The 25,711-nt window shown below is 41.5% G+C and overlaps 1 long non-coding RNA gene across 1 annotated transcript in view; it reads right to left on the minus strand.

Moving 5' to 3' along the window:
* Nucleotides 1–211: 211 nt before the first annotated feature.
* The window catches only part of LOC138674268 (uncharacterized), a 46,130-nt gene continuing 20,630 nt past the window's right edge, over nucleotides 212–25,711 (minus strand). The window contains exons 2-3 of the long non-coding RNA XR_011320561.1: nucleotides 16,844–17,006; nucleotides 212–546 (exon numbers count right to left, since the gene is read on the minus strand). This is a non-coding gene — a long non-coding RNA (uncharacterized lncRNA). The remainder of the gene's footprint in view (nucleotides 547–16,843; nucleotides 17,007–25,711) is intronic.

The following is a 25,711-nucleotide window of genomic DNA, read 5'->3' on the forward strand; positions in this document are numbered from 1 at the left end:
TCAGAAAGTGGACTGTGTGAAATTGGTTCTTTTCCAGTCGGTGATTCTGCTGTATCTGGAACAACACCCTTGGTGCATAATTTACAACTCGTAAAACCTCCCTCTTTCCATCACATCGCAAATTCAAATGCACAGTGTAACGAATGGAAACGGAGGCACAGATGGTGAAGTTCACATTCGTCTTTATTGAAATTAAACGTGGAACCTCTGGAACACGGTCCGGGTGCTCCGAAGGGGGCGTGACTACGTGAGCCCCAGACACCCATGGTAAGACCCCTTGAATAAGGTCAGAGTGGGATACCAGGGGGGGACACAGGTGCTACCTCCAGTTAGAATCGTGGTAGCTAACCCAGCGGGACAGAGAGACAAGCAGGGTTAGCGGGTGACGTAGAGCTAACCGGTGGGTATGGGGGTACAGGTAGAAGCTGGTTCCAGTGGTACTGATGTTGTCCTGAAGTTCAGGTGACTGAATGGCGGGACGAGACGGAACTGGAGTAGGCAGATTGGAGATCATCCAGGAAAGCCAGGTAACAGGTAGCAGATAGTCTGTGGAGACAAACAATGTAAGCGGAGCACTGACAGAGACTTCAGAAACAGAAGCACATGCTAGCAGGAAACGGAAGTTAGCAACTGAGGATACTTGTTGCTCCAGCACCCTCCTTATGGTGGAGAGGCTAGAAATAGTAATCATTAACACGCCATTGGTCAGAAGCACCTTTTGGAAAATGATTGCTGGCTCTTTAAGAGACTGGGAATGAGCGCACACGACCTAAGCACACAGCCCGAGTACCTGCTGGCTGCATGCTAGGAAGCAGAGGAGGGAGGGGAAGCAGAGGCCCTGTCCGGACAGTGTGGAGCCGGCACAGAGCGAGATCCGATGGGGACCCCGTGAAGGTACAGGAACCGGACCGGGTTTAACACACAGCACATTCCTGTGGAGCCCGGAATACCTCATTGCCTTACTATTGGATATGTCAGGGTTCTGTTTTGCTGTCCATTGTTTTCAATTGACTTTTCTTACTGTCAAATATAACCATTATTTCTTATTTTTAGGGACTCTATAGCGACAGGGTCTGTTCCGCAGGACTGGCGCATAGCAAATGTGGTGCCAATATTCAAAAAGGGCTCTAAAAGTGAACCTGGAAATTATAGGCCAGTAAGTCTAACCTCTATTGTTGGTAAAATATTTGAAGGGTTTCTGAGGGATGTTATTCTGGATTATCTCAATGAGAATAACTGTTTAACTCCATATCAGCATGGGTTTATGAGAAATCGCTCCTGTCAAACCAATCTAATCAGTTTTTATGAAGAGGTAAGCTATAGGCTGGACCACGGTGAGTCATTGGACGTGGTATATCTCGATTTTTCCAAAGCGTTTGATACCGTGCCGCACAAGAGGTTGGTACACAAAATGAGAATGCTTGGTCTGGGGGAAAATGTGTGTAAATGGGTTAGTAACTGGCTTAGTGATAGAAAGCAGAGGGTGGTTATAAATGGTATAGTCTCTAACTGGGTCGCTGTGACCAGTGGGGTACCGCAGGGGTCGGTATTGGGACCTGTTCTCTTCAACATATTCATTAATGATCTGGTAGAAGGTTTACACAGTAAAATATCGATATTTGCAGATGATACAAAACTATGTAAAGCAGTTAATACAAGAGAAGATAGTATTCTGCTACAGATGGATCTGGATAAGTTGGAAACTTGGGCTGAAAGGTGGCAGATGAGGTTTAACAATGATAAATGTAAGGTTATACACATGGGAAGAGGGAATCAATATCACCATTACACACTGAACGGGAAACCACTGGGTAAATCTGACAGGGAGAAGGACTTGGGGATCCTAGTTAATGATAAACTTACCTGGAACAGCCAGTGCCAGGCAGCAGCTGCCAAGGCAAACAGGATCATGGGGTGCATTAAAAGAGGTCTGGATACACATGATGAGAGCATTATACTGCCTCTGTACAAATCCCTAGTTAGACCGCACATGGAGTACTGTGTCCAGTTTTGGGCACCGGTGCTCAGGAAGGATATAATGGAACTAGAGAGAGTACAAAGGAGGGCAACAAAATTAATAAAGGGGATGGGAGAACTACAATACCCAGATAGATTAGCGAAATTAGGATTATTTAGTCTAGAAAAAAGACGACTGAGGGGCGATCTAATAACCATGCATAAGTATATAAGGGGACAATACAAATATCTCGCTGAGGATCTGTTTATACCAAGGAAGGTGACGGGCACAAGGGGGCATTCTTTGCGTCTGGAGGAGAGAAGGTTTTTCCACCAACATAGAAGAGGATTCTTTACTGTTAGGGCAGTGAGAATCTGGAATTGCTTGCCTGAGGAGGTGGTGATGGCGAACTCAGTCGAGGGGTTCAAGAGAGGCCTGGATGTCTTCCTGGAGCAGAACAATATTGTATCATACAATTATTAGGTTCTGTAGAAGGACGTAGATCTGGGTATTTATTATGATGGAATATAGGCTGAACTGGATGGACAAATGTCTTTTTTCGGCCTTACTAACTATGTTACTATGTTACTATGTAAATGTTACAGAAATATGAGTCTCCAATTAGAGCTAAATGGGGACTTTATTCAACTAGGGGAGGGGCAGTCAGCAGGGAGGTGCCATCAATCCTCAAATGCCATGAGGCGAGGTTAGCGTCTCACCTCATGTAGTGTTCTGAGGGGTCTCCCATGTCTTGCCTTCAATTCTGTGTACTAAGAACACAGATTCAGCTGAACAGCTGAATGTAATGGTGGAGCAGGCTGGCTGCTAACAACAACTCACAAGTATCTTTTCTTTTTTTTTAATAAAAAATATTTTTTTTTATATAGTGCTAACATATCCCACAGCGCTTTACAGATATTATCATTGTTGTCCCCAATGGGGCTCACAATCTAAATTTCCTATCAGTATTTTTTGGAATGTGGGAGGAAACCGGAGTGCCCGGAGGAAACTCACGCAAACATGGAGAGAACATACAAACACTTTGCAGATGTTGTCCTTGGTGGGATTTGAACCCAGGACTCAAGTGCTGCAAGGCTGCTGTGCTAATCACTAAGCTACCGTGCTGCCCTATTCATGTATTGATGGTGGTTCTGATGGTGTATTCATGTACTGATGGTAGTTCTGGTGATGTAGTTATGAACTGATGGTATCTTCCTACAATTGTTAAGGGCATATTGGAAGTTGTAGGTTCATGAAATACAATCATATATGGGGCTTACCTGACATTGATCGATGTACTAAGGTTTGTGATGTATTCATGTACTATTGGTTGTTTTGGTGATATATTCATATATTGATGGTGGTTCTGATGGTGTATTCATGTACTGATGGTAGTTCTGGTGATGTATTCATAGTAACATAGTAACATAGTTAGTGAGGCCGAAAAAAGACATTTGTCCATCCAGTTCAGCCTATATTCCATCATAATAAATCTCCAGATCTACGTCCTTCTACAGAACCTAATAATTGTATGATACAATATTGTTCTGCTCCAGGAAGACATCCAGGCCTCTCTTGAACCCCTCGACTGAGTTCGTCATCACCACCTCCTCAGGCAAGCAATTCCAGATTCTCACTGCCCTAACAGTAAAGAATCCTCTTCTATGTTGGTGGAAAAACCTTCTCTCCTCCAGACGCAAAGAATGCCCCCTTGTGCCCGTCACCTTCCTTGGTATAAACAGATCCTCAGCGAGATATTTGTATTGTCCCCTTATATACTTACACATGGTTATTAGATCGCCCCTCAGTCATCTTTTTTCTAGACTAAATAATCCTAATTTCGCTAATCTATCTGGGTATTGTAGTTCTCCCATCCCCTTTATTAATTTTGTTGCCCTCCTTTGTAGTCTCTCTAGTTCCATTATATCCTTCCTGAGCACCGGTGCTCAAAACTGGACACAGTACTCCATGTGCGGTCTAACTAGGGATTTGTACAGAGGCAGTATAATGCTCTCATCATGTGTATCCAGACCTCTTTTAATGCACCCCATGATCCTGTTTGCCTTGGCAGCTGCTGCCTGGCACTGGCTGTTCCAGGTAAGTTCATCATTAACTAGGATCCCCAAGTCCTTCTCCCTGTCAGATTTACCCAGTGGTTTCCCGTTCAGTGTGTAATGGTGATATTGATTCCTTCTTCCCATGTGTATAACCTTACATTTATCATTGTTAAACCTCATCTGCCACCTTTCAGCCCAAGTTTCCAACTTATCCAGATCCATCTGTAGCAGAATACTATCTTCTCTTGTATTAACTGCTTTACATAGTTTTGTATCATCTGCAAATATCGATATTTTACTGTGTAAACCTTCTACCAGATCATTAATGAATATGTTGAAGAGAACAGGTCCCAATACCGACCCCTGCGGTACCCCACTGGTCACAGCGACCCAGTTAGAGACTATACCATTTATAACCACCCTCTGCTTTCTATCACTAAGCCAGTTACTAACCCATTTACACACATTTTCCCCCAGACCAAGCATTCTCATTTTGTGTACCAACCTCTTGTGCGGCACGGTATCAAACGCTTTGGAAAAATCGATGGATGAATTGATGGTGGTTCTATTGCTGTATTCACGTACTAATGTTGGTTTTGATGCTTTATTCCTGTACTGAAGATGATTATTGAGTCCTATTCATGTACTGATGGTGGTCCCTTTGATTTATTCATGTATTGATGGTGGTTCTGGTACTATTTCTTACATAAAGACTGTGCAATAGGGAACAACAGGTGTAAAACTATAACTTTGCAATATTATTTAAGTCTCTGGCTTATAAGATCTGGAGCTTCATAAACTCTAGAAAAGTCATGAATAATGCTACATAATATTATTATATAGTTGATGTTAATTGAACATGATTATAGGCAGTATTCATAGAGTATAGATATATTTTATGATTACACTTCACCTCACGTCCTATGTATTTTGTCCTTTCACATCCTTTGTATTTTGTCCTTTGAGAAGACTACCTCTTTAAAAAAATCAATTTTCACTGTAAATTTGGGCGATTGTATTGATACCAGAATTAAAAAAGTAATCTGTCATGTCTGCCAATGCTATAAACCTGCAGATAATCTGTTAATCTGCAGGCTAATATCATTTCAATGCTGTCCGGCAGCATTATTGAAAGGAGAAAATGAATTGTATTCTTCCCAGAAGCCACTGGCATAGTTGAAAAATCTGTCGCAAATGTACTCCAGTCCCCCCATGTATTGATTTTATGCACACCATTTTGAGAAGGTTTTTTGTTAATAAAATTGCGACTTTTTGCTCTAAAAAGTTGCAGAACTGGTTAAAATCAGAAAAGACCTTTTTTTTTACTTTGTGCAAAATTCACAGACCATCCGCACCGTTTTGATAAACTTGTTATAAGAATGTGAGCAAAAACCACAAGATTAAAAAAGTGACATGGAAAAAACAAAAACAAATGATGAACCCTGTGTGCTTTGTGCTGCTTTTGCCGCTTCCCTACAATTCCAGCGCTGAAGATATTGAGATCACAGTGCTACCAGGGATATAACGTCTGCATCTCATAACATCAGATCCATCCACTTCATTTACTGTTATTGTTTTAATAAACATGAGGCCGTTTCGAACCGTGTTCCAATTTTCCCAGAAACTTTCAATGTTTCTGTTTCCTAGTCACATAATTAAAGGAAAAAACTGCTAATGACGTTAACTTTGTGCTGTGTTAATGACAGTGAGAACGGCGCCACAAATTGCTGCCATTAATAAGAAAAATAAAATATTTAAAAGGGAAGATCCATGAGAGTAATTTTAATAAACCAAAATGAGGAAAATGAATTCCTGGGCATATGTGGCAATTTAACTCTCCGCTGAAATCTCACATACACGTTGGTGCAGTTATTTATGGTATATGTCTCATATTAAAAAAACACAACACACGGTGGAAGCGACACATCGAGCAATATTTTAGTCTCACTTTGCAAGTATTTATTCCACCGATTAGTCTGCTCTCCCTGCTGTCCTGGAGTATATTACACATTAATATGATATTATCCATCTCACAGCACTGACGCTCCTCGGTGGCCAAATATTTATACACACAACAGGTACCTGAAGTTTTGTTATTTACTTTCTGGCCTATATTTATGTAGTAATCTTCTCACCTCTCCCTTATTTTTGTCTTCTTCCCAGATACATATGTCACTGATATTAAGGGTTAGATAGGGAGTCTTAAAGGGGCCTATTAGGGTACTTGGAAATCATAAATGGAAGTACTTCACTCAAGACTCCTCTTAAAGGGCTTATCTAGCTGGAAATGAGAAAGAAAGGAATCTTGCCAGGTATGGTGTATGCTCGGCAGGTATTGCGCATCTGTACTATTGGTTAGAATAGGATGCATACCTAATATATACCAGTTATGCAAGAAACATGACTAGCTGCAGTCAACACAATGTCAGCAGTGCCACTTACCACCCATAAAAAAGTGATTAACATTGGATAACCCCATTATCATGATAAAGTGCGGAGGTAATTACGACGAATGAGGGAAACGGTTAAAAAAAATTTACAAAAGCATTTAAAGTACCACTCCATCAAAGTTTCTGCTTCTACTATATGGTCCCTGCACCTACTCTTATACTCACCCTCTTAACCTTTTTTTGACGCCACTCCGGTCCCGAGACACCAACTTGTAATTGCAATTTCTGACTGGCTGGATGTCAGAAGCTAAGTCACAAGCTCTCAGTGTAAGTCTATGAGAGCCAGAATGAAGCCAGAACAAGCTCTCATAGACTTGTATTGAGATGTGTCCTCCGGCTTGCTCCATGAAACACTAGAGGTTGGGGCAGGGTACTTAGGTTAGAAGCATCACACTAGAGATAGTCAAATTTGCCTTGGAGCCTACCACTCATTGTACACTGTGCTTCATGAAAACCCGCAAAAGTTTTTCGAGTACACAAGAATGTCTGAACAGAGCTTCCAAGAATTGCTGCTACGTGTCAAAGGATCCATCGCCAGGCAGGACACAGAGCTGCGTAGAGCAGTTCCTGCTGAGGAACGTCTGTTGGTGATCCTAAGCTACGTAATTTTGAAAAAGAAACACCTGTCATTAATATTATTGTTCTAAAAGCCATGTACTGATTTTTTTTCCCATTTTCTTTTCCACAGATTCCTGGCTACCGGAGAGACCTTTAGATCTCTACATTTTCAATTCCGGATTGGATTGTCCACCATTTCTGGGATTGTGGGAGACACCTGCCGTGTATTGTGTGATATTCTGTGTGCAGAATTCCTCACCTAACCCACAGCTGAACTCTGGCTGAAAAATTCAAGGAAATTTGCGATTTTCCAAACTGTGTGGGGGCTGTGGAGGCTGTGGACGGCAAACACATTCGGATTCTGAAACCTGCTGGACATGGATCCAAGTACTTCAGTTATAAAAAATAATTTTCCATTGTTCTCATGGCGATTGCAGATGCTGAGTGTCGATTTGTCACCGTTAACTTTGGCTCATTTGGATGAGGAAATGACTGGCGGACTTTCACTGACACGGGCCAATGTTTGTATGTAATCATTTTAATTATCCACCGCCACAACCTCTTGCGAACACTGAAGGACCACTAATGCCATTTGTTGTTGTTGGGGATGAGGCGTTTCAAATGTGTGCCAACCTTATAAAACCGTACTCGAGTCGGGACTTGATTCACACAAAAAGGATTTTCAACTACAGATTGACAAGGGCATGAAGAACTGTGGAGTGTGCATTTGGTTTGCTGACAGCTAAATGGCACATTTTGGGTACAGCTATCAATCTTAAAATTGAGACAATTGATGAGGTTGTGAAAGCGTGTGTTGTTCTGCATAATTACATCCTGTCAAAAGAGCAACCCAACTTTGAACTTGAGGAACCTGTTAATACCACATTGCAGGATAACCATGCTCGCCCTCTGAGGACTACAGTGGAAGTTGCCCAAATGAGGGATAAATTGGCTGCCTACTTTGCTTCTGATATTGGACTTGTGGCATGGCAAGATGAAATGGTTTAAGCTGTAATGTACCTGTAATGTTATGTACCTGTACTGTTTTCTGACTGTAATACTAATAACTTGACTGTAACTTTAATAATAATAAACACCTTAACTGTAACACCCGTTAATACTTCACTCAACAATACACACTTTTTTAAATAAAGAAATAAAGAAAACACAGGGAGACAGAAATTGTGAAACAAAATAATTTTTACTAACAAACATAAAAACAATTTGAAAAAATGTGATTTACTTTCGGGGTCTGCAGGAGGGAGTTACATGGTGAACCTGGGGGGTGTTGGGCAGTGATGGTAGGCTAGGAATGGTTGGGGAAGTTGTTATAGGGGAAGTGGCAGTGAATTGGAGGATTGGGTCAGAAACATTGGCAGAGGAGACATTGGGGGATGAGGACACATTAGGAGTGGAAAACAAGAAGGAAAGGATTGACACATAAGGGAATGAACTAAGGGAAGGTGTGGACAAACTTGAAAATAAAGACACATTTTGAGGTGAGGGTACAGGGGTGGGTAATGTCTCTTTCCTTTTCCCTGGTGGGAGTGGAAGGCTGGGTTACTGCACTCGGCTGCGTGGTTGAAAAGGAAGGCTTTGCTGCTGCACTCTGCTGCGTGGTGGAAGGGGAGGACTGGGCTGCTGCACTCGGCTGCATGGTGTAGCTGGGTACTGGCGGAACAGTCCTAATGTCCAGAGGTAGCGGTTGTGGTGGTGGAGAGGTCACTTGGTGACCAGTCTGGTATCCAAGTCCTTGTGATGTTAGGAAAGGTGCTGGCGGATTCTGCCACTGATGCTGTCCTGGAGCTTGTTTCCCTTTAGGGAATGAAGTTTGTGCCTGCTACTGATATTGGGACTGTTGCATGGCCTCGGTGTAAGCAGCCTGACAGGCCTTCATCACATACAGCTGGAGATCAGGACTAAGGTTTTCCATCACGCGCCGTTCTATAGTGGAAAAATAATGTTGTGCCGGTCTATTAAGGTCGGCTTCCAGGCGGTCAAGGTGTCTGTGGACTTCCTGCAAAAGTGTGTTCACCTGAGTGAACCCACTATCCAGTCTTTCTACAACCGCCTTCATCCCAGCCTGGAAGACCGAGCTTAAAAGAAAAAACTCGGGCATGACTGACCTCTCACAGGCCCTCTGCCGCTGGCGAGCAGACCCAAGTAAAGTAGTGGCAGAGGGCTGAGAGAGGGGAAAACCAGATGGATCGGCTTCCTGTTCCCCAGCCTGCGAAGCCTGCCTGGTTGCTCCATCACTGGTGGATGATTGGGATTGTGCCTATTTGTTGGCTGGTCGATGAGGGGCCGCTCCAACAGAGGACGATCCAGGATGTGTGGTGTTGCTCCAGGTTCTGTGTGGAAAATAAATGAAAAACATTAGTAAAAAAAAAAATGTTTAAATAATAGTAAGATAGCACCAAAGATACTCATGTTCGCTGAGCAACCACAGGCCTTAGAAAAGGCCTACATTAACAGGTTCACTGCCACGTCAGACAACATTGCAATACTTACAAAAATCCTTTCTGGCATGTGGCGTGGCACGGTCCCAATCAGCTATCAGCGATGTTGGCACTTCTTCCCAGAGTCGTCGGATCAAGGCTGAGTTGGAATAATTCCGATCACGGGGATCCTGTTGTGAATTCCGCTCTTGGGCTCCCTCCGGTGGTTGTAAGTGGCACTTTTGTGAGTTCTGCTCTTGGGCTCCCTCTGGTGGTTTCAAGTGGTATGGCTGCTCCTTGGATTTAGCTGTCATCAGCTGCTTCCACTGATCGTCTTTTCTGCTCGGCTATTTATGCCTGGCTTTTCCTTCAGCCAGTGCCACTTGTAAATGGTTTCTGGTTGGATTCACATCTCTTTGGATTTCCCTGTTATCCTGACCAGTTCAGCTAAGCTAAGTTCTTGCTTGCTCTTTTCTGTCCACAGATTGTGGACTTATCCGTTCTGTGTTTTCTATGTTTGTCCAGCTTATCAGTATGAATTAATTCTGTCTTGCTGGAAGCTCTGGGAAGCAGATTTACCCTCCACACCTTTAGTCAGGTGTGGAGTTTTTTGTAAACTCTGCGTGGATTTTTGTAGTGTTTAATACTGACCGCACAGTATTCCATCCTGTCCTATTTATCTAGCTAGACTGGCCTCCTGTGCTCATTCTGGTTTCATTCTGTGTATGTCTTTTCCCTCTCCACTCACAGTCATTATTTGTGGGGGGCTAATCTATCCTTTGGGGATTTTCTCTGAGGCAAGATAGTTTTCCTGCTTCTATCTTTAGGGGTAGTTAGCTCTTAGGCTGTGACGAGGTGCCTAGGGAGAGTTAGGAGCATCCCACGGCTACTTCTAGTGTTGTGTTGAGCTTAGGGACTGCGGTCAGTACAGATACCACTTCCTTCAGAGCTCGTTCCATGTTGCTCCTAAACCACCGCATCATAACAGTACAAGTGGCCAAAAATGAATTAAACGCATCTCAAAAGAAGGAAAAGAAAGTTCTGAACCATTTTTTTTTCTATGCTCTGGTTTGCCTCTTTTTTCCTCTTGATATCTGGGTGGTTCAGGATATATGCTCTGGCATGGATGTTCAGGGTTTGTTTTCTCGTGTGGATCAACTTGCTGCAAGAGTACAGAGTATCCAAGATTATGTTGTCCAGACTCCGGCTTTAGAGCCTAGAATTCCTACTCCTGATTTGTTTTTGGGGACAGATCCAAGTTTTTGAACTTAAAATAGCTGCAAATTGTTTTTTGCTTTCAAACCCCGTTCTTCTGGTGATCCCATTCAGCAAGTAAAAATCATCATATCCTTGCTGCATAGTGACCCTCAAGACTGGGCTTTTTCTCTTGAACCAGGGGATCCGGCATTATTGAATGTAGACGCATTTTTTCAAGCGCTTGGATTATTGTATGACGAACCTAATTCTGTGGATCATGCAGAAAAAACCCTGTTGGCCTTGTGTCAAGGTCAGGAAGCGGCAGAATTATACTGCCAGAAATTTAGGAAATGGTCTGTGCTTACTAAATGGAATGAGGATGCTCTGGCTGCTATTTTCAGAAAGGGTCTTTCTGAAGCCCTTAAAGATGTAATGGTGGGCTTCCCTACGCCTAATGGTTTGAGCGAATCTATGTCTCTAGCCATTCAGATTGATCGGCGTCTGCGCGAGCGCAAAGCTGTGCACCATATGGCAGTGTCCTCTGAGCAGAGTCTTGAACCTATGCAATGTGATAGGACTTTGACTAGAACAGAACGGCAGGAATTCAGACGTCAGTATAGGCTGTGTTTTTACTGTGGTGATTCTGCTCACGTTATCTCTGATTGCCCTAAGCGTACTAAGAGAGTCGCTAGGTCTGTTACCATTAGTACTATACAGCCTAAATTTCTCTTATCTGTGACCCTGATTTGCTCGTCCTTTTCTGTCATGGCATTTGTGGATTCAGGTGCTGCCCTGAACTTAATGGACTTAGAATTCGCCAGGCGCTGTGGTTTTTCCTTGCAGCCTTTGCAGAGCCCTATTCCTTTGAGGGGTATTGATGCTACACCCTTGGCCAAGAATAAACCCCAGTACTGGACGCAGATGACTATGTACATGGCTCCAGCACATCAGGAAGAGTGCCGTTTTCTGGTGTTGCATAATCTGCATGATGTTGTTGTACTGGGTTTTCCATGGTTACAGGAACATAATCCGGTGCTGGATTGGAAAACTATGTCTGTGACTAGTTGGGGTTGTCAAGGGGTACATAGTGACGTTCCTTTGATGTCAATTTCCTCTTTCCCCTCTTCTGAGGTCCCTGAGTTTTTGTCGGATTTCCAGGATGTATTTAATGAGCCCAAGTCCAGTTCCCTTCCACCGCACAGGGACTGTGATTATGCTATTAACTTGATTCCTGGTTGCAAGTTCCCTAAGGGCCGACTTTTCAATCTGTCTGTGCCAGAGCATGCCGCCATGCGGAGTTATGTTAAGGAATCTTTGGAGAAGGGGCATATTCGGCCCTCTTCGTCACCATTGGGAGCGGGTTTCTTTTTTGTTGCTAAGAAGGATGGCTCCTTGAGACCCTGTATAGATTATCATCTTCTTAATAAGATCACGGTCAAATTCCAATACCCCTTGCCTTTGCTTACTGATTTGTTTGCTCAGATTAAGGGGGCTAGTTGGTTTACTAAGATTGACATCCGAGGGGCATATAATCTTGTTCGTATTAAACAGGGTGACGAATGGAAAACTGCATTCAATACGCCCGAAGGCCATTTTGAATACCTTGTGATGCCATTTGGGCTCTCTAATGCTCCATCTGTGTTCCAGTCCTTCATGCATGATATTTTCCGCAATTATCTTGATAAATTCATGGTCGTATATTTGGATGATATTTTGATTTTTTCCGATGATTGGGAGTCTCATGTGAAGCAGATCAGGATGGTGTTCCAGATCCTTCGTGATAATGCTTTGTTTGTGAAGGGGTCTAAGTGCCTATTCGGAGTTCAGAAGGTCTCTTTTTTGGGTTTTATTTTTTCTCCCTCGTCTATAGAAATGGATCCTGTTAAGGTCCAAGCTATTCATGACTGGATTCAACCCACATCTGTGAAGGGCCTTCAAAAATTTTTGGGCTTTGCTAATTTCTATCGCCGTTTCATTGCCAACTTTTCCAGTGTGGTTAAGCCCCTTACTGATTTGACGAAGAAAGGCGCTGATGTGACGAATTGGTCCTCTGCGGCTGTTGAGGCCTTTCAGGAGCTTAAACGCCGATTTACTTCTGCCCCTGTGTTGCGTCAGCCGGATGTTTCTCTTCCTTTTCAGGTTGAGGTCGACGCTTCTGAGATTGGGGCAGGGGCCGTTTTGTCTCAGAGGGAGTCTGATGGTTCTTTGATGAAACCGTGTGCTTTTTTTTCCAGAAAGTTTTCGCCTGCGGAACGCAATTATGATGTCGGCAATCGGGAGTTGTTGGCTATGAAGTGGGCGTTTGAGGAGTGGCGACATTGGCTTGAGGGAGCTAAGCACCGCGTTGTGGTCCTATCAAATCATAAGAATCTGATTTACCTCGAGTCGGCTAAGCGGCTGAATCCTAGACAGGCTCGATGGTCCCTGTTTTTCTCCCGTTTTGATTTTGTGGTCTCGTATCTTCCGGGATCTAAGAATGTTAAGGCTGATGCCCTCTCTAGGAGTTTTTCGCCTGATTCTCCTGGAGTCCTTGAGCCGGTTGGCATTCTTAAGGAAGGGGTGATTCTTTCTGCCATCTCCCCTGATTTGCGGCGGGTGCTTCAGGAATTTCAGGCTGATAGGCCTGACCGCTGTCCTGTGGGGAAGCTGTTTGTTCCTGATGGATGGACAAGTAAGGTGATTTCTGAGGTTCATTGTTCAGTGTTGGCTGGTCATCCTGGGATTTTTGGTACCAGAGATTTGGTTGCTAGGTCCTTTTGGTGGCCTTCCTTGTCACGGGATGTGCGTGCTTTTGTGCAGTCCTGTGGGACTTGCGCCCGAGCCAAGCCTTGCTGTTCCCGCGCTAGTGGGTTGCTTTTGCCTTTGCCAGTCCCTGAGAGGCCCTGGACGCATATTTCCATGGATTTTATTTCGGATCTTCCTGTTTCCCAGAAGATGTCTGTTATTTGGGTTGTTTGTGACCGGTTCTCTAAAATGGTCCATCTGGTACCTTTGCCTTAATTGCCTTCCTCCTCAAATCTGGTTCCATTGTTTTTTCAGCATATGGTTCGTTTGCATGGCATTCCGGAGAATATTGTGTCTGACAGAGGTTCTCAGTTTGTCTCTAGGTTTTGGCGGGCCTTTTGTGCTAGGATGGGCATTGATTTGTCTTTTTCTTCGGCGTTTCATCCTCAGACTAATGGCCAAACTGAGCGAACTAATCAGACCTTGGAGACCTATTTGAGATGCTTTGTGTCTGCTGATCAGGATGATTGGGTGTCCTTCTTGCCGTTGGCCGAGTTTGCCCTTAATAATCGGGCTAGTTCGGCTACTTTTGTTTCACCTTTCTTTTGTAATTTTGGTTTTCATCCTCGTTTTTCTTCTGGGCAGGTTGAGCCTTCTGATTGTCCTGGTGTTGATTCTGTGGTGGACAGGCTGCAGCAGATTTGGACTCATGTGGTGGACAATTTGATGTTGTCTCAGGAAAGGGCTCAACGTTTTGCTAACTGCCGTCGGTGTGTTGGTCCCCGGCTTCGTGTGGGGGATTTGGTTTGGTTGTCTTCTCGTCATGTTCCTATGAAGGTTTCTTCCCCTAAGTTTAAGCCTCGGTTTATTGGTCCTTATAAAATTTCTGAAATTATTAATCCGGTGTCTTTTCGTTTGGCTCTTCCAGCCTCTTTTGCCATTCATAATGTTTTCCATAGATCTTTGTTGCGGAGATATGTGGTGCCCGTTGTTCCCTCGGTTGACCCTCCTGCCCCGGTGTTGGTTGAGGGAGAGTTGGAATATGAGGTTGAGAAGATTTTGGATTCTCGTTTTTCGAGGCGGAGGCTTCAGTATCTTGTCAAGTGGAAGGGTTATGGCCAGGAGGATAATTCTTGGGTTGTTGCCTCCGATGTCCATGCCACCGATTTGGTTTGTGCTTTTCACTTGGCTCGTCCTGATCGGCCTGGGGGCTCTGGTGAAAGTTCGGTGACCCCTCCTCAAGGGGGGGGTATTGTTGTGAATTCCGCTCTTGGGCTCCCTCCGGTGGTTGTAAGTGGCACTTTTGTGAGTTCTGCTCTTGGGCTCCCTCTGGTGGTTTCAAGTGGTATGGCTGCTCCTTGGATTTAGCTGTCATCAGCTGCGTCCACTGATCGTCTTTTCTGCTCGGCTATTTATGCCTGGCTTTTCCTTCAGCCAGTGCCACTTGTAAATGGTTTCTGGTTGGATTCACATCTCTTTGGATTTCCCTGTTATCCTGACCAGTTCAGCAAAGCTAAGTTCTTGCTTGCTCTTTTCTGTCCACAGATTGTGGACTTATCCGTTCTGTGTTTTCTATGTTTGTCCAGCTTATCAGTATGAATTAATTCTGTCTTGCTGGAAGCTCTGGGAAGCAGATTTACCCTCCACACCTTTAGTCAGGTGTGGAGTTTTTTGTAAACTCTGCGTGGATTTTTGTAGTGTTTAATACTGACCGCACAGTATTCCATCCTGTCCTATCTATCTAGCTAGACTTGCCTCCTGTGCTCATTCTGGTTTCATTCTGTGTATGTCTTTTCCCTCTCCACTCACAGTCATTATTTGTGGGGGGCTAATCTATCCTTTGGGGATTTTCTCTGAGGCAAGATAGTTTTCCTGCTTCTATCTTTAGGGGTAGTTAGCTCTTAGGCTGTGACGAGGTGCCTAGGGAGAGTTAGGCGCATCCCACGGCTACTTCTAGTGTTGTGTTGAGCTTAGGGACTGCGGTCAGTACAGATACCACTTCCTTCAGAGCTCGTTCCATGTTGCTCCTAAACCACCGCATTATAACAGGATCCCACAATGCTGCTTGCTCTTGCATAGTTTGAATAAGCTGGGCGTTATCTATGTCACGTTGTCCTTCCTTATGTTGTGGGAAATGTGGGAGATGAAATACAAAAGAATAATTTGTAAGTAAAAGTGAAAATAAATTCAATTACAACTGTGATAAAGGCTACTTACACCCCATCTTTCCTCCTCAGAAACTCAAGGCCGACGACCCTGGGAAGAATCATTTCCACTTGACTGCTCCTGCTCTTCCACACTGGAAGGTACCTGTAAGAAAATACACGATTTACCACATGTATAGCAATGCCAGTCAATACATACCAATCAGTAAATCAAATGTGATTACATAATCAGTGTCATGTCCACTTTCGGAAGCTTCAGTGGAGGACATGTTGGAATAGCAGACAGCAGTCAAGTGAAACGCTAGAGAAAAGAACAGATGAGAAAAATTTAACTTGTTAAGAGCCAAACACAATGTAGCCCCCCAAAAAACAAAACAATGGACACCAATACTTACGTTACAGGCAGTTGTCCAACAGCACAGCAGTCAGGCAGCACCAGGAAGGCAGCACCAGGTAAGCAGCACCAGGACGGCAGCACCAGGATGGCAGCACCAGGACAGGAGCAGCAATCAATCTACAAGGAACAGAAAAAAAATAGTACAGAGTACAGACTGCAAAGACAAACAGACATTTGGATAAACCAAACCCGCATCCAAAACTTGGCTGGAGTGCAAGGGGTTCTATAAATGCGATACTACCGCTTGCAGTATCTGCGCATCCAGCCAGGTGGGTAAAACATTTACAAACTCGGACAACTCTAAAAATTATTATATGAAAGAGTTTATTAATTGTCACTCTAAAAATGTGGTGTACAAAATTAATTGTTTGGATTGCAGACTTTCATATATCTGATGCACCACAAGAAAGTTGAAAACTAGAGTATCTGAACATTTAAGGGACATTGGCAATTTTAACATCGGGAATAAGAATGGTTGCTAAACATTTTACCTGTCATGGAGGGAACATTTCAGCAATGTCTATTCAGGGTATTGAACAGGTTAAATGTTCAAATCGCGGGGGGGATATAAAGAGACGCCTCCTAACGAGAGAGGCGTTTTGGATTTATAATCTGCAAACTAGATCGCCTTTTGGTCTTAATAAGTAAAACGAAATTATGTATCATTACTGTTAAATGTTTTAATTGTGTATTGTTCACATGTTTGTTTTATTTGGTATGTAATTAAGTACTTTTTTATGGTGCTGTGTGCTTTCAGGACCTTTGAAAAAATCATGTGACTAGTGATATTGCTATGATAGGTCAATGAACATTATAAATAATCTGTCAGTGCCGACATGTAGTAAGCCATGATTAAGATCTTTTTAGATCGAAACGCGTCGCTTTAAGCCGTCATCCTACCTGTTCACATTCATTGTACGCAAGGATTCTTCTTTCCATTTTTAAATTTTATATGGATTAATAAAGACTTTTCGAATTTTAAGGAGCTGGAGCATTCACACGTTTTTCTTCCCATCTTCTAAAGATTCAGCTAGTCTGTTTTTATTAACATGATGCCATAGACCTAATGGAAAACAGAAGAATTCGCTGGGTAGAAAGGCAAAATGAGGAAGAATTCGCTGGGTAGAAAGGCAAAAAAAAGTACACAGTGGTATATAATATGATGACTGTAATATATTAAGTGGATAAAAACTTTGATTAATTGATATAAACAGACATTACTGAATAGTCAGAGACCATGCTACCCCTGCAATTCACAGCCACCACCACTTTAATTCAATATGGCCACATTCACATGTTTAGTATTTGGTCAGTATTTTATCTCAGTAGTTGTTAGGCCGGGATCACACTTTTACCTCAGTATTTGTAGCCAAAACCAGGAGTGGGTAATAAATACAGAAGAGGTGATGTGTTTCTATTATACTTTTCCTCTGATTGTTCCTCTCCTGGTTTTGGCTTAGGCCGGGATCACACTTGCGAGAAATACGGCCAAGTCTCGCATGGTAATCCCCGGCTATGCATCCGATACTCAGGAGCGGAGCGTGCAGCTCCATGTATTGCTATGCGGCCGCACGCTCCGCTCCTGAGTGTCGGATGCAGGGCCGGGGATTACCATGCGAGACTCGGCCGTATTTCCGTGTGATCCTGGCCTAAGCCAAAACCAGGACAGGAAAAGTGTAATAGAAACATGTCACCTCTTCTGTATTTATTACCCACTCCTGGTTTTGGCTACAAATACTGAGGTAAAATACTGACCAAATACTGCTAGTGTGAACATGGCCTAAGAAGAGTTTGAAGATTGCTATTTTCCTAATCATTCCATAGAGATTCTTCATTGTTGGTTCCAAAGACAGATACCAACAGATTGGACAAATGAGGCAAACGATTGAGATGGAAAATCCAATGTGTCTGTTTGGATTTGCAAACTAAAAAATAATATTCCAAATAGGTGCAAATGTGAACCAAGCCAATGTTGTCCACAAAGCTGCATCCAGTGGATGGACACTAATGACCATGCAATGTGTTTATGATTCCTTGCATCAGATAAAGTGTTTAGCTAATGAAGAAGGAGGCTGCATAGGAGTTTGACCATGTGGCAAAATTCTCATATGATGCAAATGTATCTGCTTGTATACATTCCATAAGATTAATTGCATCCATTCTCATGAATCTTAATTGCTTTTGTCGCACAACTATTGAGCAAGAAAAACATAACAGAAGACATTAGCAGGGCAAAAAAAATTGCATGTGACTAATCATATATAATTGCATGCCGTCGCATTGCATTCTCCAGAATGATTAGTCACAGCTAGATACCATTTATAAAGAACTTGCCTTAAACCAATGCATTCTTCTTCTGCACTTCATTTTCAGAATTAAATTAGATGAAATTGAGGCTTTTAGAAATATTGTTTAACATGAAACGCAAATAAAGGCTTAATATGTTTATACATTGAAATATAATTAATCTTTGTGCTGACTCCTAAAAAATGCTCTGTTTTACATTTTTTATTATGTGGCTGTGCTTGTACGTTCTTAAGAATATAGATGGGATTTCTTACCTAATATTGCATGAAAAAAATGCAATTACTTTACAAATAACGGAATATTAGCCTTCTTCAGGTCATAGGAGGACATGAATGTAAGCAGACTCGTGTCCCTCTTGCTTCCTCTTTTATTTAAAAGCCAGTGCTACTGATTACTTATATAGAATATCTCATGTATTTTATTTTACTTTTATTAATTGAATGTAAATATTTAGAATAGAAATAGTGTTTATATTTTATTTAAATATTCATTTTTAATTTTTTTTGCAGTGCCTATGTCCCAGTCTACACAGCAAAGCTGACAAATAAACTGAGAAAAACAGAAAATGTTTGAGCTTTAACGTGAAAACTATATATGTATTATCATATAAAAATGGGCACTCCCTTTAACCCAGTGTTCCCCAACTCAAGTCCTCAAGAGCCGCCAACAGGTCATGTTTTCAGGATTTGCTTAGTATTGCCCAGGTGATGGACTTGTTGCCTGTGCAGGTTCTGCAATTATCACCTGAGCAATACTAAGGAAATCCTGAAAATCTGACCTGTTGGTGGCTCTTGAGGACCGGAGTTGGGAAACACTGCTTTAACCCATTGTAGCTCTCATTGGCAAGGTTGCGTGTGTATGCAGCGTGGTTTGGAGCTGAGCTCTAACAGAAGCGATTGGGGCTAAGCTCTGATTGCTGCTGTTAACCTCTTAATGTTGCTGTCAAACACTAACAGTAGCATATAAGCCATACAATTCTGACCGAATGTCCATTCCTGGCACCCATAGACACGATTGCATTGTGCAGATCAGTTGCCATGGCAGCCGAGAGCCTTCTTAAGGCCATGTTCACAAGTTCAGCATTTGGTCAGTATATTACCTCAGTATTTGTAAGTCAAACCAGGAGTGTGTGATAAATACAGAAGTGTTGACTTGTTTATATTATACGTTTCCTCTGACTATATCACTCCTGGTTTTGGCTTACAAATACTGATGTAAATTACTGACCAAATACTGAATGTGGCCTAAGGTCCCCAGTAGTGCCACAGTGCCATGTTGGTACTCGTGTGAAGAGCAGCCTGTGGCTGGGCTTCATAGGAAACCATTATTAGAACTATACACTGGAATATTGCGATGTAGCAGTATACAGTTATATGAAAAAGTTTGGGCACCCCTATTAATCTTAAGCTTAATGTTTTATAAAAATTGTTTTTTTTTTGCAACAGCTATTCCAGTTTCATATATCTAATAACTGTTGGACACAGTAATGTTTCTGCCTTGAAATGAGGTTTATTGTACTAACAGAAAATGTGCAATCTGCATTCAAACAAAATTTGACAGGTGCATAAGTATAGGCACCCCACCAGAAAAGTGACATTAATATTTAGTAGATCCTCCTTTTGCAAAAATAACAGCCTCTAGTCCTGTAGCTTTTAATGAGTTCCTGGATCCTGGATGAAGGTATTTTTGACCATTCCTCTTTACAAAACGATTCCAGTTCAGTTAAGTTTGATGGTCGCCGAGCATGGACAGCCCTCTTCAAATGATCCCACAGATGTTCAATGATATTCAGGTCTGGGGACTGGGATGGCCATTCCAGAACAGTGTAATTGTTCCTCTGCATGAATGCCTGAGTAGATTTGGAGCGGTGTTTTGGCTCGGTGTCTTGCTGAAAGATCCATCCCCTGCGTAACTTCAACTTTGTCACTAATTCATGAACATTATTGTCAAGAATCTGCTGATACTGAGAGGAATCCATGCGTCCCTCAACTTTAACAAGATTCCCCGTGCCGGCATTGGCCACACAGCCCCAAAGCATAATGGAACCTCCACCAAATTTTACTGTGGGTAGCAAGTGTTTTTCTTGGAATGCTGTGTTTTTTGGCCGCCATGCATAACGCCTTTTTGTATGACCAAACAACTCAATCTTGGTTTCATCAGTCCACAAGACCTTCTTCCAAAAAGAAATTGGCTTCTCCAAATGTGCTTTTGCATACCTCAGCCGACTCTGTTTGTGGCGTGCTTGCAGAAGCGGCTTCTTTCGCATCACTCTCCCATACAGCTTCTCCTTGTGCAAAGTGCGTGGTATAGTTGACCGATACACAGTGACACCATCTGCAGCAAGTTGATGCTGCAGCTCTCTGGAGGTGGTCTGAGGATTGTCCTTGACTGATCTCACCATTCTTCTTCTCTGCCTTTCTGATGTTTTTCTTGGCCTGCCACTTCTGGCCTTAACAAGAACTGTACCTGTGTTCTTCCATTTCCTTACTATGTTCCTCGCAGTGGAAATTGACAGGTTAAATCTCTGAGACAGCTTTTTGTATCCTTCCCCTGAACAACTATGTTGAATAATCTTTGTTTTCAGATCATTAGACAGTTGTTTTTTGGAGCCCATGATGCTACTCCTCAGAGGAGATTCAAACAGGAGAACAACTTGCAAGTGGCCACTTTAAGTAGCTTTTCTCATGATTGCATACACCTGGCTATGAAGTTCAAAGCGCAATGAGGTTAGAAAACCAATAAAAAAGGGCTTTAGTAAGTCAGTAAAAAGTAGGTAGGAGTATTTAAAACAAGAAAATGATAAGGGTGCCCATACTTCTGCACCTGTCAAATTTTGTTTGAATGCAGATTGCACATTTTCTGTTAGTACAATAAACCTCATTTCAAGGCAGAAACATTACTGTGTCCAACACTTATTAGATATGTGAAACTGAAATAGCTGTTGCAAAAAAAACAAAACAATTTTTTTAAAACATTAAGCTTAAGATTAATAGGGGTGCCCAAACTTTTTCATATAACTGTATAGACAAGGCAATTGAACTATAAAAAAGTGAATAGTAAAAAAAAAAACACTTGTAAAAAGCACAAACCCATAAAAATATGACCATCCCCTTTTCCACACTATTTAATAAAGGAATTTAACAAATATCAAAATATAGAATTATTTAGCTTGTATGGGAAATGTTGTAAAGTAAAATAAAACCTTAATATGTTAAAATTGCTATTTTTTTTATCAATGCATCACAAAACAGTAAAAACAACAAACAGCAAGCAAAACATAGTACGTCAATTTTAACAATAAAATCTACCATCCGGCATACAAAAAAAAAACTCTTCATACAGCTCCATCATCAGAAAAATATATTTACAAGTCTAACAAAATGACACCAGGAACTGAATTTTTTTTTTACAAAGTTCATAATTTTTTTTTAGGACACTAAAATAATAAAACAAAAACTATCCATGTTTGGTATAATCATATTTGTACTGATGTAGAGAATCATGCAGCCAGGTTTTTTTTTTACCAAAAAAAAACTATAAAAACAAAACCCAAAAATTGATGATGAATTTGCATTTTTTCATAATTTCTCATCACTCTGCATTTTTTCCCATTTCTCAGTACATTAAATGGTAAAATGAATGGTGTTAATCAGAACTACATCTTGCCCAGCAAAAAAAACAAGCTCCCACATGGCTATGTCAATGGAAAAATAAATTATTTGTGGCTCTTTGAGGAAGGGGAGTAAAAAATACTAAAGCGCAAAAATAGAGTTTAAAGGTGATATCAACTTTGCATAAAATCTATTAGGTTATATGTGGGTAATAGAGAGGTGATCACCGAATGGCAAATTCGGTTGGTAATTACTACTTTACAGATTAAGAAAACAGTCTTTGATTCCCATTGAGTTTAACCCCTTAAAGACCAGGCAATTTTTTAGGGAGGAGTGGAGACCACAAAACGTCTATTCTGTCATTTTGATTTTTTTTCTCATAACGTCGTTTATTATATTTTAAAAGACCAGACTTTTGTGGACATGGTGATACCAAAGATGTGTTGTTTTTATTTTTGTACTTTCTTTCTTCTTTTTTATGGGGGAAAAGAGAGGTGATTTGAATTTTTATATTTTTTTTGAATATTTTTTTCTCCATATTTGCTTTATTTTTTAATCCCTTGAACCTGCGATTGTCCAATCCTTTATACTATATTCAGCAATCCCGAAGTATGTAGTAAAAGCCTCAGGTCTCATTTGAAGCTCAGCATGTGGATTCGTTTTATGGGAGTACCAATATGGCAGCAACCATGGCGATCAGTTGGCCCCTTCTGCCATAGCAACCCATTAGTACCCCAGGGGGTCAATAGGAGCTGGTGTACACGAGCGCCTGTGCACTTTCTATTTAGAAATTGATAGCATTTAAATGGTTAACCCTAGAATGCGGATCAGGGGCCTTTTAGGCCCCGGTGCTTACTTTTTTGCTGTTATCTGCAAAATTACTTTAGTCAGAATTTTGACGCTCTAGGTATTCCTCAAGTATGTCGATGTTTGTAATATCCAGTTGTTCATATAATTTATTTGATAGGCATTTTGGTATAACAATGCTTTTTTGGTGAACGCCACATCTGTACGGAACGAGGGGGGCCTTTTAGACCCCTGCTATTTTTATGATGTACTCAGCAGTGTGTGTGTCTCCAGTTACTTTATTTGTAGTCAGGGTTGCTGGTGAAGGAGCCAGGGGTTGGATCATGCCATGTGAGGATGTCACATGAGTTTGGGAGGGAGTGATAAGGCCATGACATCATCTCAGGTTCTTCTGAACACAGTAATGAGCTGTGTAGAGAGTAACAAGGACAGTATACACTGTGAGCTAATTGCTAAAGGACCTGTGATGATATGATGTTGGGAGGAAGTCTGACTCATTTTCTCTTTGCTTCTATAAGAAGCTTGCAAAGGGTAGAGCTTGTGCGCTACAAAAATCCAGAGCATTGTACGCCACCTAAAAAAAGTATAAAAGATAAGAGCTGCTCCAGGGCCAAGAGAAAGAAAACAAAAGCGTTGTTTCATTCGTCCAAGAAATTTAGATCGGAAAACTGAGCGATATTGTACTACTTGTGGGGAAAATGTCTGCAAAGAACATTCTTCAGAAAAGATAACATATGAAAATTGTTTGGAAGACCAATAAAATCGAAAAGAAAAAGTTAGAACAGAAATGTAGCTGCAGCTAGTTTACTCTAGATTTATATACCTTTGTGTGTTTTTGATATCTTTGTTTGAAATTTGGAAAAAAAATATTTTTTTTTTGCAAAAAATTCTAATTAAAATATGGTGCATTATTCATATTTTTTTTTTTTTGCAATTTTGCAATAAACTTGTAAAAGTTATTTATGTGAGTTTCTCCATATGATTTGCACGGGGGCCTAAATGGCCCCCATTACGCAAAAGTGTAGATTTGTGACGTCACGCATTCTAGGGTTAAAGGGGTTGCCCGCTACTTTTATATCGAGGGCTTATCTTTAGAGTAGGTTATCAATATCAATTCACTGAGGGTACGACAACCCCGCACCCCTCCGATCAGCTGTTCCAGGTGCCGGCCAGATGTGCTCAGTTGTGGAACGGAACAGCACGACTCCGTCAACCATATAGTGGCCGCAGTGCGGTACTGCAGGTCCACCTCTATTCATTTGAAAAGGGCTGAATGTTCAGTACCCGGAAGTGGCGCTATACAGTTGATGAAGTGCATTCGGCTGCCACCAGCACTGGAAACAACTACTTGGAGGGAGTACTGGGTGCCACACTCAACCAATCTGGTACTGATGACCTATCCTAAGGATAGGTCCTCAAAATAAAGGTACCGGGCAACCACTTGAATAGCCATGTGCTTGGTGATATGCATAATGGAGCGATCTCAGCTTCTGAGCCCCCTTCACACAGAGGAACCCTTGCAATTACTTATATTGATTTTGTGCTAGTTTTAATAGATACCTTCTATTATTCCATCTATACTTTGTTGAATGAAAATAGATAATTGCAAAAGACTCCCGACTGTGACTCTCCGCAGTGCATCCCGTTTAAGTAGAGATGACCATCTCTACATAACAATAATATATATCAGAATGTAAGTAAATGAGAAACATAGTAAAAATTGGTTACTTACGTGATAATCAAGTGTACAAAGCCAGTTATTAATATTCCTTTTGCTTGTGGTTAAGCATCAGTAACTGTCTCGCAGACAAGACTCTCGTGGTTCATTTCTGTGGTTTGCTTCTGCATCTGGTGTAAAACTGCTTGCAGTTCTTGGCTGCAGGAATTACCGTGGCACAACCCCTATCTGTACAAGTACCCTTAAAAGTGTAATAGGTAACTAAATTTAAATATATATTCATATTTCTACAGTTGTGTTCAAAAGTTTACATACCTCGGCAGAATTTTTGCTTTCTTGACCTTTTTTCAGAGAATATATATGATAACAAAAACTTTTTCTCCACTCATGGTTAGTGGTTGGGTGAAGCCATTTATTGTCAAACTACTGTTTTCTCTTTTTTAATCATAATGACAACCCAATTATTTGCCTGTATGGATTGGATGAGATGTTACCGACATCTGCTGAGAAATTCTTGTCAATAGCACCATTAGAAATATATATATATATATATATATATATATATATATATATATATATATATATTTAGTTGTATATAGTTGGTGACGTGTTCAATACATATTTTACCTGCTGTATATAGCAAATATATATATATATATATATATATATATATATATATATATATATATATATACAGTGGGGCAAAAAAGTATTTAGTCAGTCAGCAATAGTGCAAGTTCCACCACTTAAAAAGATGAGAGGCGTCTGTAATTTACATCATAGGTAGACCTCAACTATGGGAGACAAACTGAGAAAAAAAAATCCAGAAAATCACATTGTCTGTTTTTTTAACATTTTATTTGCATATTATGGTGGAAAATAAGTATTTGGTCAGAAACTAAATTTAATCTCAATACTTTGTAATATATCCTTTGTTGGCAATGACAGAGGTCAAACATTTTCTGTAAGTCTTCACAAGGTTGCCACACACTGTTGTTGGTATGTTGGCCCATTCCTCCATGCAGATCTCCTCTAGAGCAGTGATGTTTTTTGCTTTTCGCTTGGCAACATGGACTTTCAACTCCCTCCAAAGGTTTTCTATAGTCTTGAGATCTGGAGACTGGCTAGGCCACTCCAGGACCTTGAAATGCTTCTTACGAAGCCACTCCTTCGTTACCCTGGCGGTGTGCTTTGGATCATTGTCATGTTGAAAGACCCAGCCACGTTTCATCTTCAATGCTCTTGCTGATGGAAGGAGGTTTGCACTCAAAATCTCACGATACATGGCCCCATTCATTCTTTCATGTACCCGGATCAGTTGTCCTGGCCCCTTTGCAGAGAAACAGCCCCAAAGCATGATGTTTC

This window comes from Ranitomeya imitator, chromosome 4 (genome assembly GCF_032444005.1).
Source record: "Ranitomeya imitator isolate aRanImi1 chromosome 4, aRanImi1.pri, whole genome shotgun sequence".
In the NCBI taxonomy this organism is placed as follows: domain Eukaryota; kingdom Metazoa; phylum Chordata; class Amphibia; order Anura; family Dendrobatidae; genus Ranitomeya; species Ranitomeya imitator.